At 58.2% G+C, this 13,005-nt stretch overlaps 1 protein-coding gene across 2 annotated transcripts in view; it reads right to left on the bottom strand.

The window, feature by feature from the left end:
- Positions 1–11,273, bottom strand: part of PLEKHG5 (pleckstrin homology and RhoGEF domain containing G5) — a 47,788-nt gene extending 36,515 nt beyond the window's left edge. Inside the window, exon 1 of one of the 2 annotated variants that reach the window (XM_089301543.1) lies at positions 10,742–11,273. The gene's annotated coding sequence lies outside the window, so the exon portion shown is untranslated. Of the gene's footprint in view, positions 1–184; positions 382–10,741 lie in introns of those variants that run through there. The other variant, XM_089301544.1, reaches the window with a different exon arrangement.
- Positions 11,274–13,005: the final 1,732 nt, after the last annotated feature.

Genomic DNA, 13,005 nt, shown 5'->3' with positions numbered 1-13,005 from the left:
AGGCTAAAGCCCCGAGCCGTGCTCTCGCCGCTGGGCCGCACTGCTGCCACGTTCCTGGCTCGCCCTCTCACCCATCCTGGAGCGCCTCTTGCAGGCAGCCACAGATGGGGAGGCAAAAGCCAGGGAGAGGCAGCCTGAGCCGGAGCCCCCCGCCCCCCAGCCCTCCAGCCCCAGCCTGGCTTACCTCCAGGGACCTGTTCCCCAGGACCCTCTCAGGCTCTAGACAGGAAGACTCGGCCCGTGCCCTCCACTCGAGCTGCCTGCTTGGGGCTGGGAGCCGTGGTCCTGGGCAGGGGGACTCCAAGGTTTGTCTCTTGCCCCCTCCTCTGGGCTCCAGGGAGGAGCCAGGCCAGGGCAGGGCAGGGCCAGGCACAGGGAGCTGGAGCCCAGGAGCTGCTTCATCCAGAGCCTGGCGTGGCCTTGGATCTGGGGAGGGGTCCAGCCCTCTGCCAACCACAGCTGTGTCCTTGAGAACGGAAGTGCCTCGTGAGGGCCGAGTGTGGGCCCCTGCAAGGTCCCGCTGAGTAAGGGGCCAAAAGAGGAAGAGGAGCAGGTGGCGGGAGCGGGCCCTGACCCCGTGCCGGCTGCCTCCCAGCAGCTTCCTGCCTGGGCCCACAGTCCGGGGGAGGGGGTGTCCCTGGGTCCCCTTGATGTCCTGTCTCCCTGCAGTCGTCCTGGACGACCCCTTCCCCCAGGGCTGGGCCCCCAGGCTCACAGAGGGCAGCTCCCCACAGCGTGGGAGTTGGTTCAGAGTTCTACCTCCGCCTCGCAGGCAGCCTCGACACTTTTTTTGTTTTGTTTTTATTTAGTGGAAAGGCAGAGCGGCAGGGGGAGATGGAGAGAGAATCTCCCCTCCACTGGTTCACTCTCAAATGCCCACAGTAACCAGGGCTGGGCCAGGCTAGAGGCAGAAAGCAGGAACTCCATCCAGGTCTCCCAGGTGGGTGGCAGGGACCCAAGTACTTGAGGCATCGCCTGCTGTCTCCCAGGTGCGTTAGCAGGAAGCTGGATGGGAAGCAGTAGTGGGACTGGATCCCAGGCACCTGATACAGGATGCGGGGGCCCCAAGCAGCAGCTTAACCCCTGTGCCACAAACTCAAGCGTTCTTGAAGCCTGATTCCACATCTGTAGAATGGGTTGAGGGGAGAGCCCTCAGCCCAGGGACTGAAGACTGGGAGGTGCCTGCATCCCACTCAGCAGCCCCTCTCGCTCCCCACTGGGGTAGGCCCCAGAGGCAGGTGAGCACACCCTCTCCTCCCTTTCCCAGCAAAGGGCTGTCTGGACCCCAGGGCAGCCGGGGAGAGCCAGCCGCGGGGGCGTCTGGAGCGGCCATGCCCAGTGCCAGCCACCAGCTCGTGGGCAACGCGGCCTCATCTCTGCGCGTGGCGAGAGCTGCCAGGTCTGGCTGTGAATTAAGTCTTGCCAAGTCCTGTTATGTAAGGGGGGGGGGCAGGCTGACAGCAGACGTTTGAATGGGGCCTGAGGACTCGCCTCCATGTCCCGGCCGACCCAGACAGCCTTGTCCATATCAGGGGCCTGGGACCGAGGGAGGTGAGATGGACCCTGGGGGACAGGGCCAGGACTGGGCCGGCTTCTCCTCAGCCCCTGGGGGGGCTATAAGGTGTCCCCAGCAGGGCAGGGTGTGCACGTGTGTGACCTGTCCTTCACCAGGGCCCGGGGGGGCGGGGCTCTGCAGGCTGGGAGCCTGGGGACCCTTGGCTTCTATGTGTATGATGTGTGCACCCCCATCCAGCCCCACCCTGTGGCTTCCTCAGAAGCAGGGGTTGCTGCTGGACCGGAGACCCTGTCTCAGCTCCTCCCCTGGCCCTGGCCGGGCACTGGTATTGGTCAAGTCCCACCACGTGCCAGGCCTTTGAGGCAGCACAGTCCTGTCATCTGCCAAAGGATCTGTGATGGTTTTCTGATGACCCCACCTGCAGAGGAGAAGGCCCTAGGCACCTGTCCTGCTCAGCCTGGGGGTGGGGCTGCCACCAGAGGCTCCCTCCCCGACCAAATCCCACGTGCGCAGGCGGGGGGTATCCTAGGCCCGGGCAACAGCTCCTCCTCCTCCTCCTGAGCTCAGGGGCCGAGGGAGGCGTGGGGAAGGGGCTCCTGCCCACCTCGGGTTCTCGGAGCCTGGAGGCTTGGACAAACCTCCCTTACCTTGAGCCCACTGGCCTGGGCCTCTCAGCCCCGGGGGCTCCCCAGAGGCGGTGTGATGGGAGGTTCAGCATCTGACCCAACAGCACCGCCCACCTTTCCAGCCTCCACAGCCTGGCGACAAGAGTGGCCTGGGGCAGGCTGGCCAGGCTCCAGCTGCCCACGCCATTCTAAGCTCTGCCTCCACACGGTCTCTCAACTCCATCAGCTCCTGCCCTGCCCTGGCCCAGGCTCGGGCCAGCACCACCCTTCCTGGACCCTGCCTCCCTGTCTCCCCCTGCGTGTCAGCCTCGAACCAGCCAGGCCGTCTGAGTTAAAACCCCAGCTCCCCCTCCTGCTGGCTGGGGCCCCTCGGGCAAGTTGATTACCCTCCGGAGGCCTCAGTTTGCTCATCTGGGCAGTGGGTTACTCCGAGTGCGACTCACAGGGGGCTGCAGGGATCACATGCCTGAATCCGGAAGAGAGAGCTTCATACTCAGGGCTCCCGGGACGCAGCTAACAACCACAGCAAGGACAGGACCAAACTGGAAAACGTCGCTGCTTTGATTAAAGACCTGGGGGAGGGCATTGTGGCTCGGCAGTGAAGCTGCGGCTTGGGACACCCCACTCTCTATTGGGGTGCCCGAGTTTTACTCTGGCTCCTCCCCCTCCAATCCAGCTTCCTGCCAATGTGCTCAGGTACTTGGGTCCCTGCTACCCACATGGGAATCCCGATGGAGCTCCAGGCTCCCTGGCCCAGCCCTGGCTGTTGCAGTAATCTGGAGAGTGAACCAGCGGGTAGGTGGAAGATCTGTTCCTCTGCCTTTCAAATAAAATGAAAATAAACATTTTTTTAAAAAAGAAAGTGAATTTTTAAAAACTTCAAGTCTTGCTCCCCTCCGTCTGCAGGGCACAGCCACTAAGACCCCCAGGCCCCACGCAGTCTGCTGGTGGAGCCGAGGGCTCCTCCTAACAGGTGCTGGGCAGCCGGCTGTTCCCGTCTGGCTGGCTGGCTGGCTCAGGATCACGCCGCGGGCCCTCACTTGCTCCATCTGGACAAGGGGCTTCCTGCTTCCTTCTCCCCCAGACGCCCCCAGCCTGGCCCCCAGCAGGTATCGGAGACAATGCCTCGCTCGATTCACAAAGGAGCAACAAAGGAGCACCGCTTCCAAAAACCTCAGGCTAGGTGCGGGGGAGAAAGAAGGCAGGCTCCTGGCCCCCAAGGAGGACCCTAGCCTGGGGTCGGGTCTGGTCCATTCCTCTGGAGCTGAGACCCAGGCTAGGACGCGGTGGCTGCCAACTGCCCCAGGCACCCTGACTTCTCCGCCTGGGCTGGACGGAAGAGGAAGGAATGGCGCCTCTGGCTCCCCGGGGCTGCCCAGGACTGAGGCAGCACAGCCACACGCCAGCCTCGCTGGCAGCCACAGCCACAACAGGCTGTCAGACCTGGCCAGACAGACGGAGAGGCCGGGCGCTCTGGAGAGCCAAGTCTGGCCGGGGAACAAAGGCTTCTGGGCCAGGCTCCCAACCACAGGCGGACTGGGCTCCAGGACAGCTGGGAGTCCAAGCATCTCCCCAGCGCTGGACACCGGTCCTGTCGGTTGGAAACTACTGCTGCTGGCCCCTGGACACACCAAGCCGAGACCCAGGCTGCCTCCAACAGCCTCTTCCTCCTGTTGGCCCAGAGACCCAAGACCCCTCCTCCCCCCAGCCCAGGACTCAGGCCCCGCCTCCAGAGGCAGTTTCCAGGCGGGGCTGTGGCTGAGAGCTGCGTGGGTGCTGGTCCCTCTCTGGGTCCTGTTGGTCGCATCTCACGGGATATAAAGGTGGTGGGGCCGGCGAGGTGGCGCGGCACGTTAACCACTATTGGAGACACCGGCATGCCATACTAGAGTACCAATTCAGTCCTGGCTGCTCTGTTTCAGGTCCAGCTCCTTGGTAATGGCCTGGGGAAGCAGTGGAAGATGACCCAGGTCCTTGGGCCCCTGCACCCACGTGGGAGACCTGGAAGAAGCTCCTGGCTCCTGGCTCCTGGCTCCTGGCTTTGGATCAGTTCAGCTCTGGTGGTTGTGACCATTTGGGGAGTGAACCAGCGGAAGGAAGACCTTTGTCTCTCCCTCTCTCTGTCTGTAACTCTACGTCTCAAATAAATAAATGAATCTTGAGAAAAAAAAATAGAAGAAAGGCAGAGTTACAGAGAGAAGGAGAGAGACCTCCGCCCACTAGTTCAAACGGCCTGCAGCAACGGCCGGGCCGGGCCGAAGCCAGGAGCCGGGAGCTTCATCCAGGTCTCCCCTGTGGCCGCAGGGGCCCGAGCACTTGTCGCAGGCGGCGGCTGGTGAAGCTGCGTCACAGCGCTGGCCCCACAAGGACCCTCTGACCCAGCTGTGGCTCTCGCTATGAGCCTAACAAACTTGAATTTACTGTGCCATAAAAATCACAGCAGAAACAGGCAACAAGCTGAGTGCTTCGAAGGTTTAGGGCTCTGCTTCCCACAACAGCGGAAGAGGGAACTCACCCCAACCTTCCCGTTTGGGACAAACAAGAAAAGACTGGATGAAAATAAAATTGTCACATCTTAAAAACATCTAACTGGTCGGCGCCGCAGCTCACTAGGCTAATCCTCTGCCTACAGCGCTGGCACACCGGGTTCTAGTCCCGGTCGGGGCACTGGATTCTGTCCCGGTTGCTCCTCTTCCAGGCCAGCTCTCTGCTGTGGCCCAGGAGGGCAGTGGAGGATGGCCCAAGTGCTTGGGCCCTGCACCCCATGGGAGACCAGGAGGAAGCACCTGGCTCCTGCCATTGGATCCGCACAGCGCCGGCCGCAGCGGCCTTTGGGGGGTGAACCAATGGAAAAGGAAGACCTTTCTCTCTGTCTCTCTCTCTCTCCATCTATTATAATAATAATAATCCAACTAGCCTTAAGGGGGTGACCAGGATTCATCTTTGCCTTCAAGGTATTTATGCGTCCCGAAGAAAGAGTTGGGAAAGAGCTTGGCTCCCACATGATTGATGGGGCTCGGGGAACAAAGCCCGAGGCAGAGCGAACCACAAGACTTGCATTTGGGTTAATGTCAGTCCAGATTGGGCATGGCTCCAGACACACGGCGAAGCACTTGACAGCCCCCTCATCCCACACATCCCAAACTCTGCCTGCAAATAATTTTGAAAACACAAAACCCAAACGAAGCCAGAAACAACGGGCGTGGAGCAGGTAAGACTCATGGCAAAAAACTAAGAACCACGGACCCACGAAAACCTGAGGTAGTGAAATCTCAGCACGTGGAATGTGTCTCCTGTGATCTCTGCGATAACCCTGGTGGGCGACAACACAGTTGTCTCTGCTTGTTTTTTTTTTGTTTTTTTTTTTTTTTTTTTTTTTAAGATGTATTCATTTATTTGAAAGGCAGAGATACACAGAGGCAGAGGCCGAGAGAGAAGTCTTCCATCCACTGGCTCACTCCCCAACTGGCCACAACAGCTGGAGCTGGGCTGATCCAAAGCCAGGAGCCAGGAGCTTCTTCCGGATCTCCCACGCGGATGCAGGGGCCAAGGACTTCGGCCATTTCTACTGCTTTCCCAGGCCACAGCAGAGAGCTGGACTGGAAGAGGAGCAACTGGGACTAGAACCTGGCACCCATATGGGATGCTGGCACTGCAGGCGGAAGATTAACCAAGTGAGCATGGTGCCGGCCCAAATAAATACATCTTTAAAATTATTTTTATTTATTTGAAAGGCAGAGTTACAGAGACAGAGAAGAAAGAGAGAAATTTTCCATCAGCTGGTTTATCCCGCAGACAACAGCAAGTCTGGGCTGGGCTGGACCAAGCCAGGAGCCAGGAGCTTCATCCGGGTCTCCCATGTGGGTGCAGGGGCCCAAGCACTCAGGCCATCTTCCACTGCTTTACCAAGCACATTAGCAGGAAGCTGGTTCAGAAGTGGAGCACCCGGGACTCCAACTGGTACCCACATGGGATACTGACATTGTAGATGGCCACCACACTGGCCTCCACTATCTTGACTTGGAAGATAATGAAATTGGGGCAGGTGCTTACCTGATGGTTAAAATGCCCACATCCCATACTGGTGTGCCTGCATCCAAGTCGAATCTCCACTCCCAATTCCAGCTTCCTACTAATGTGTACCCTGGGAGGTAGCAATGACGGCTCCAGTACATAAGCACAGGTCCCAGTCCCAGCTGCTCCACTTCCAGTCCAGTTCCCTGCTAATGCACCTGGGAAAGCAGAAGATGGCCCAAGTCCCTGGGCCCCTCCACACCCACAGGAGACCCAGAGGGAGATCCAGGCTCCTGGCTTTGGTCTGGCCCAGGCCCAGTTGCAGCAAGTTGGGGAATGAACCAGCGGATAGAAGATCTCTCTCTCTGTCTCTCCCTCTGTATCTTTGCCTTTCAAATAAATGATATATTATAGATATTATATATATCCATATATATATATATATATATATATATATATATATATATCAAATATCAAGAATGATCCGCCTGAGTCACAGGGCTCCTAGTAGGGGAGCAGTCAGTCACACAGGCCCGTTATCTCTGCAACCCAGGCCATTAAAGTAAACCGTCTGAGAGAGTCCTCAGGGCAAACTGACAAGAGAGAGAATTCTGTGCAGCACTCACCCTCCGCCCTCTACCCTCGGAGTTCCAGGGCCGTGATGGCAGATCGCGCAGCTGCCCCTGCAGCCGTGCCAAGAGCCACAGCATTCTGTCCGTGGGAGTGGACGGAGAAGAGAAATGCCTGGGAGTCCTGTTGGGGGGACACCTGTGCAGCCACCCCCTCATAGGCCAGGGACAAACTCCAAGAATGCAAGGACCCGACAGAGAGAGCACCTACAGGGCCAACATACCCCGTGGATGGCCGAGTGAGCCACTGTCTAGAAGACAGTCTAGAAATTTCTGCTAGAATGCAAGGTGCTCACACCCCTCCCCCAAGCTCACTCCGCCGATACTCGGGCACAGGAGTACAGGTGTACAGGTCTAGGGTGCCCACATCGCAGAGGACCGAATTAAAACTGGATTAAAAATTAAGCTGTGGGGACCGGCGCTGTGGCACAACTGGTTAAGCCACCACCTGTGGCACCAGCATCCCATGGGGACGCCAGTTCGAGACCTGGCCGCCCCACTTCTGATCCAGCTCCCTGCTGGTGTGCCGGGGAAAGCAGAGGGAGATGGCCCAGGTGGTTGAGCCCCTGCACCCATGTGGGAGACTCAGAGGGGACTCCTGGCTCCTGGCTTTGGCCTGGCCCCACCCTGTTCATTGTGGCCATTTGGGAAGCGAACCTGTGGATGGAAGATCTCTCTCCTCTCTCTGTCTCTCCCTCTCTCACTGTAACTCTTTCAGATAAATAAATAAATCTTTTTAAAAAAATTAAGCTGTATCCGAGTATATTAAGAAGTCATTAAAAAGGACAAGGGCTAGCATTGTGGTGCAGTGGGTTGAGCCATGCTTCAGACACCAGCATCCCATATCCCAGTGCTGGTCTGAGACCCAGCTGCTCTGCTTCTTATCTAGTTCCTGCCAACGTGCCTAGGAGGGCAGCGGAAAACGGCCCAAATACTTGGGTCCCTGTCTCCCATGACTCAGGTGGAATTCCTGGCTACTGGCTTCAGTCTGGCTTAGCCCCGGCCATTACAGCCACTTTGGGAGTGAAATCAGGAGACGGAATATCTTTCTATCTCTCCCTCTCTCTGTCACTCTGAATTTCAAGTAATTTTTTAAAAGATTTATTTGAAACTCTGAGTAAGAGAGGGAGGGAGAGACAGAGAGAGAAAGAGATCTTCCATCTCTTAGTTCACTCCCCAAATGGCCTCAAAGGCCAGGATGGAGCCAGGCCGAAGCCAAGAGCCTGGGACTTTTTCCGGGTCTCCCATGTGGGTGCAGGGGCCCAAGCACCTGGCCATCCTCTGCTGCTTTCCCAGGAGCCTTAGCAAGGAGCTGGATTGGAAGTGGAGCAGCTGGGATTCAAACCGGCGCCCATATGGGAAGCCAGCACCAGCGTCACAGGTGGCGGCTCAACATGATTTGTCCCAACATCAGCCCCTCAAATAATTAAAAAAAAAAAAAAAAAAAAAAAAAAGGATGGGGTGCGGGGAGCCGGTGCTGTGGCACAGCAGGTAAAGCTGCTGTCTGCAGTGCCGGCATCCCATATGGGTGCTGGTTTGAGACCCGGCTGCTCCTCTTCCAGTCCAGCTCTCTGCTATGGCCTGGGAGATCAGTGGAAGATGGCCCAAGTCCTTGGGCCCCTGCACCCACGTGGGAGACCTGGAAGAAGCTCCTGGCTCAGGACCGGCCCCATTCTTGCCTTTGCAGCCATTTGGGGGAGCGAACCAGAAGATGGAAGATCTGTCTCTCTTATTCTCTCTCTCTGTAACTCTAACTTTCAATAACCTTCTTTTTTTGACAGGCAGAGTGGACAGTGAGAGAGAGAGACAGAGAGAAAGGTCTTCCTTTGCCGTTGGTTCACCCTCCAATGGCTGCCGCGGCCAGCGCGCTGGGGCCGGCGCACCGCGCTGATCCGATGGCAGGAGCCAGGTGCTTCTCCTGGTCTCCCATGGGGTGCAGGGCCCAAGCACTTGGGCCATCCTCCACTGCACTCCCGGGCCACAACAGAGAGCTGGCCTGGAAGAGGGGCAACCGGGACAGAATCCGGCGCCTCGACCGGGACTAGAACCAGGTGTGCCAGCGCCGCAGGCGGAGGATTAGCCTAGTGAGCCGCGGTGGCACTGGCCCTCAATAACTTTCAAATAAACAAATAATTTCTTTAGAAAAAATGAGGACAAAAAGTACGCATGTGTGGGTTCATATTTATATGCTAATTTAAAGGGCTTAAAGACGCAATGAAGCACACACAGAACAGGTGGCCATTCACTGTGTGATTTTGGGGGACAATTCCAAAGGTCTGTAAGCCCAGACGTCACCCACGCCGGGATGTGCTCCATTTTCAGTGAAATGACAGATGGATCTTGAACTAACTGGTCGTCAGTCACTAGGAGCCCATATATATATATATATATATGTGTGTGTGTGTGTGTGTGTGTGTGTGTTTAAATTTTATTTATTTATTCATTTTATTTGAGAGGCAGCAAGATGGAGATAGCAAGACAGGCAGAACATGTTCCCGTCTTTCGGTTGACTCCCCGAATTCCCACAACAGTCAGGGCTGTGCCAGGCCAGGACTCCATCCAGGCCTCCCCCGTGGGTGGCAGGGCCCCAGTTGCCTGGGCCACCCCCGCTGCTCTCACAGGAAGGTGGGACCGAGTGTGGGAGTCCAGTGCGGCACGGGGCACCGTCACCTCCAGGCAGGGCCCGCCCGTGGCAGCGCGTATGCCAGCAGCACGGGGCTGCCAGCGCGGGTGACAGAGCCTCAGGGACGCTCCCTGAGGACCCCGGCAGAGCCAGACTGTACGGGGTAAGCCCCACTGGCCGGGGGAGCTCAGGGCAGGCCAGGGCGGCAGGTCAGGCTCCCCTGGGTAGGGCCAGGCCTGGGATGAGGGCCCCATGTGGCACTGGAGGAATTCTGTGACTCACTGTCTGCTTCCTAAATCTGCCTCAGGCCAGTCGTGGGGGCGGGGCAGGCGGAGGTTGGGAGGGGCACAGGCAGAGGGGTCAGCAGCTGCAAGCCCTCGCTACTGGGCTGGACCTGGGGCGGTCCCAGGGCCAGGGTCCGCCAGGGTCCAGCCGGGGGATGAGGAACGCTAGAGGACTCCACACTGTTCCTTGCCCCTGCTCCCGCAATGCCCCGTGCACACTTCAGAAGTGTGCTTGGGGCAGCATCTGGTGTCGTGGGGACTCCACTTGGGACAGCTGCACCCTGTATCGGACTGCCTGGGTTCAAGTCTGGGAAACTTTACTTCTGATCCAGCTCCCTGCTGATGGCCTGGGAAGGCGGCAGAGGACGGCCCAAGTGCCTGGGCCCCTGCACCCAAGTGGGAGACCAGGATGGAGCTCCTGGCTCCTGGCTTTGGCCTGGCCCAGCCCCAGCTGTTCTGGCCATTTCGGAAGTGGACCAGGGGGTCTGCGACTGCTCTCTGAAACTCAGCCTTTCAAATAAGCAAAATAATCTTTACAACTTTTGTGAAGGTGCACTTAGAAATATTCACGTGTCGAGGGATTTCCTGGCCTCCAGCTACAAAAGCGGGGCTGGGAAGGTGGCCGAGACCACTCTGCAGTGGGGACACAGGGTGACCCCGTGAGGGGTCCTCGGCACCCTCCACGCTGTGGGAGAATCTAGGTAGACTTCCAACCCCCACTTCCCTCTGCAGCAGCCTCGGTACAAGCTCCTGCTCCCTGGGAAGTGCATGGCTGAGCACAGGCCCCTCGTCCCCCCGCTCGGCAGACACGAGCTACGCCTGCAAACCGGAGCCGATGCCCAGAGCTTGCTGGGCTGGGGAGCCCTTGACCTCCGTTCTCTTAATTCACCAGCTCACCAAGTAACAAGGATCAAGTGTGCCCAGACTTGCCGCACAGTTCTTAAAGGTTCTAGACTAATTCAGCAAGGGCGGGGTCTCCGTGGCAAAGCCCCTCTGCTCGCTGCACGTTTCCCACCCTCCTTTCCAGGCAAAGGATGAGGAAAACTTACCGCTTCCCACACGAAAGCTGAGCCAGCCGCGAGTTGGAGACCCGTATTTTGTCAGGGGCTGATGGCAGCCTGCCTGGCCCTCCGGCTGCGTGCCGACGGCGCAGGCACGACCGATCTGCCCCGCAGGTCCCCGTCCCTCTGTTCACGCCGAAGCCCCTCCCAGAATCAGATCCAGCCTTAACTTCTCCGGTTGAATTCGTCTGCACCGAAAACCAGCCAGTCTGCTTCCTCTCGACACTGGTCCCCGGGGCCTGTTTATTTTAATGTACGGACTTCGTAGCTGCGGCTTTCAACGCGTTTCCTTGTTTTTTCTTCTCCCTCGGATTTTCCATTCCCAAGTACCTACTTGCTCTATGGCACGGGCTGCTCATGCCTTCCCTCCTTTTCTGGAAAGCAACACAGAGACCACAGCCTGTGCCACCCCAGCAGCGCCGCAGCCTCTACCAAAAGGAGCCCTCGGCTAGGAGGAAGGCCTGAAAGTCTGGGGGCTTCCCCCTGCCACCCGGAGTCACAACCCGGAGACGGAGTGAGTTCCAAAGCATTAGCAAAACCCAAGCTACAGTCTGCGAAGGCTCTGTGGCAACAGGGCCAGTTGCCATGGCAACCCTGGGCTTCCCGGGGCCAGCCCCGGCTGCCCGCTCAGCTGTATTTGCTGAATCCCTGCTTTGCTTACTCAGCTCTCGGCTTGCCCAGATTGGACCTGCCACCCCTGGCCTGCGAGTACCCCTTCGGTCGCGCCCCTAGCCCGCCCTTTTCCTGGCAAAGCCTTAGAAATATTTAACTCGGTCAGGCCTTTCAGAAGAGGCGCTGCATGTCATGCGGCTCCCGCCTCGCGGCACAGATGGCCCCCGTATTTGTCTTAGCCACTGTGCAGGCCAGGCTTGTCAGCCGTCTCCTCTCTGCCAGCCCCGAGGCCTGCCTGCTGAGCCAGGGACTGGCACGGGCTGGGGTGGGGGAGCTGATGCATTTTTCTCTTTCATGTGAACTCCAGGATCGAAATCACACGTCTCCTTCTATCACTCTCACAGTCCAGAAGGGGCATCGCATCCTCTCTCCACTTACACAGGGTCTCAGAAAAAAATCAACTCCCGCGGCACTTCCTCCTGAAACGAGGAGAGCAGGCGTTTTCCTGTGCCCCCAGCTCTGGTGCCCAGAGTTGTTTTTTAATATTTATTATGTATTTGAAAGGCAGAGCTACAGGGAGGCAGAGGGAGAGAGAGAGGTTCCCATCCGCTGGTTCACTCCCCAAATGGCTGCAATGGCTGGAGCTGCACCGATCCAAAGCCAGGAGCTTCTTCCAGGTCTCCCGCGCGGGCGCAGGGGCCCAAGGACTTGGGCCTCTTCCACTGCTTTCCCGGGCCATGGCAGAGCTGGATCAGAAATGGAATAGCCCGGTCTCCAACTGGCGCCCATGTGGGATGCCAGCACGGCAGGGGTGTGGCTTTACCCGCTGTGCCACAGTGCCGGCCCCTGGCACCAGATTTCTACTTACCTCTTCCTTTCATTTTTTTTTAATTTATCTGAAAGGAAGAGCAACACAGAATGGGAAAAAGAGTGTTTTTATCCACTGGTTCACTCCCTAAATGGCTGCAACAGCCACAGCTGGGCCAGGACAAAGCCAGAAACTCCGTCTCGGTCTCCCACGTGGGCGCAGGGGCCCAAGCACTCGGACCACCTTCTGCCTCCAGGGGCATCAGCAGGAAGCCTCCCTGGAACCAGGGCAGCAGGGGCCCAAAGCAGCGCTGCAGTGCGGAAGCTGGAGTCGCGAGGGGTGGCTCCACCCAGGCCCCACACCTTCCTCAACATCGTTTCTCCTAAGCAGTGAATTTCCCCCACGGCGGTCTAACATCACAGAATAAACTCATGTTCTCGGAGAATACTAAACAGCACAGGAAAGCTACTGCCCAAGGAAGAGCTGGACAGGAACCACACGCACAGCAGGACAGCAGGACAGAGCCCAGACAGCCTCACGCATTCCTCTCGGGGACCGTCCACGTGTGAACTGTGCAGAGAACGTTGAAGCGATACCCCCGGAAGACGGTATTGATGGGGCCACTTTGCCTGCCTCCAGAGCTGTTTCCGAAGACACTCAGAGGTTGAGCCTTAGGGAGGCCTGTCCAGAAGCAGGCTGCGAGGGACTGTGGCCTCAAACATCGGCTTCCGTGTCAGAATTCCAACGTGACTGTGACCGAGAGGGACGCTCGGCTGGTGCCCGCTGAGCGTCTGGTCTCCTCAGACCAGGCCCCACCACTAAGAGTTGCTTA

The sequence above is a fragment of the Oryctolagus cuniculus genome, chromosome 7 (genome assembly GCF_051225735.1).
Source record: "Oryctolagus cuniculus isolate XC-2025 breed Fujian yellow rabbit chromosome 7, ASM5122573v1, whole genome shotgun sequence".
NCBI lineage: Eukaryota > Metazoa > Chordata > Mammalia > Lagomorpha > Leporidae > Oryctolagus > Oryctolagus cuniculus.
Note: the sequence above shows the minus strand (reverse complement) of the source record. Positions and strands in the feature narration are given on the sequence as shown.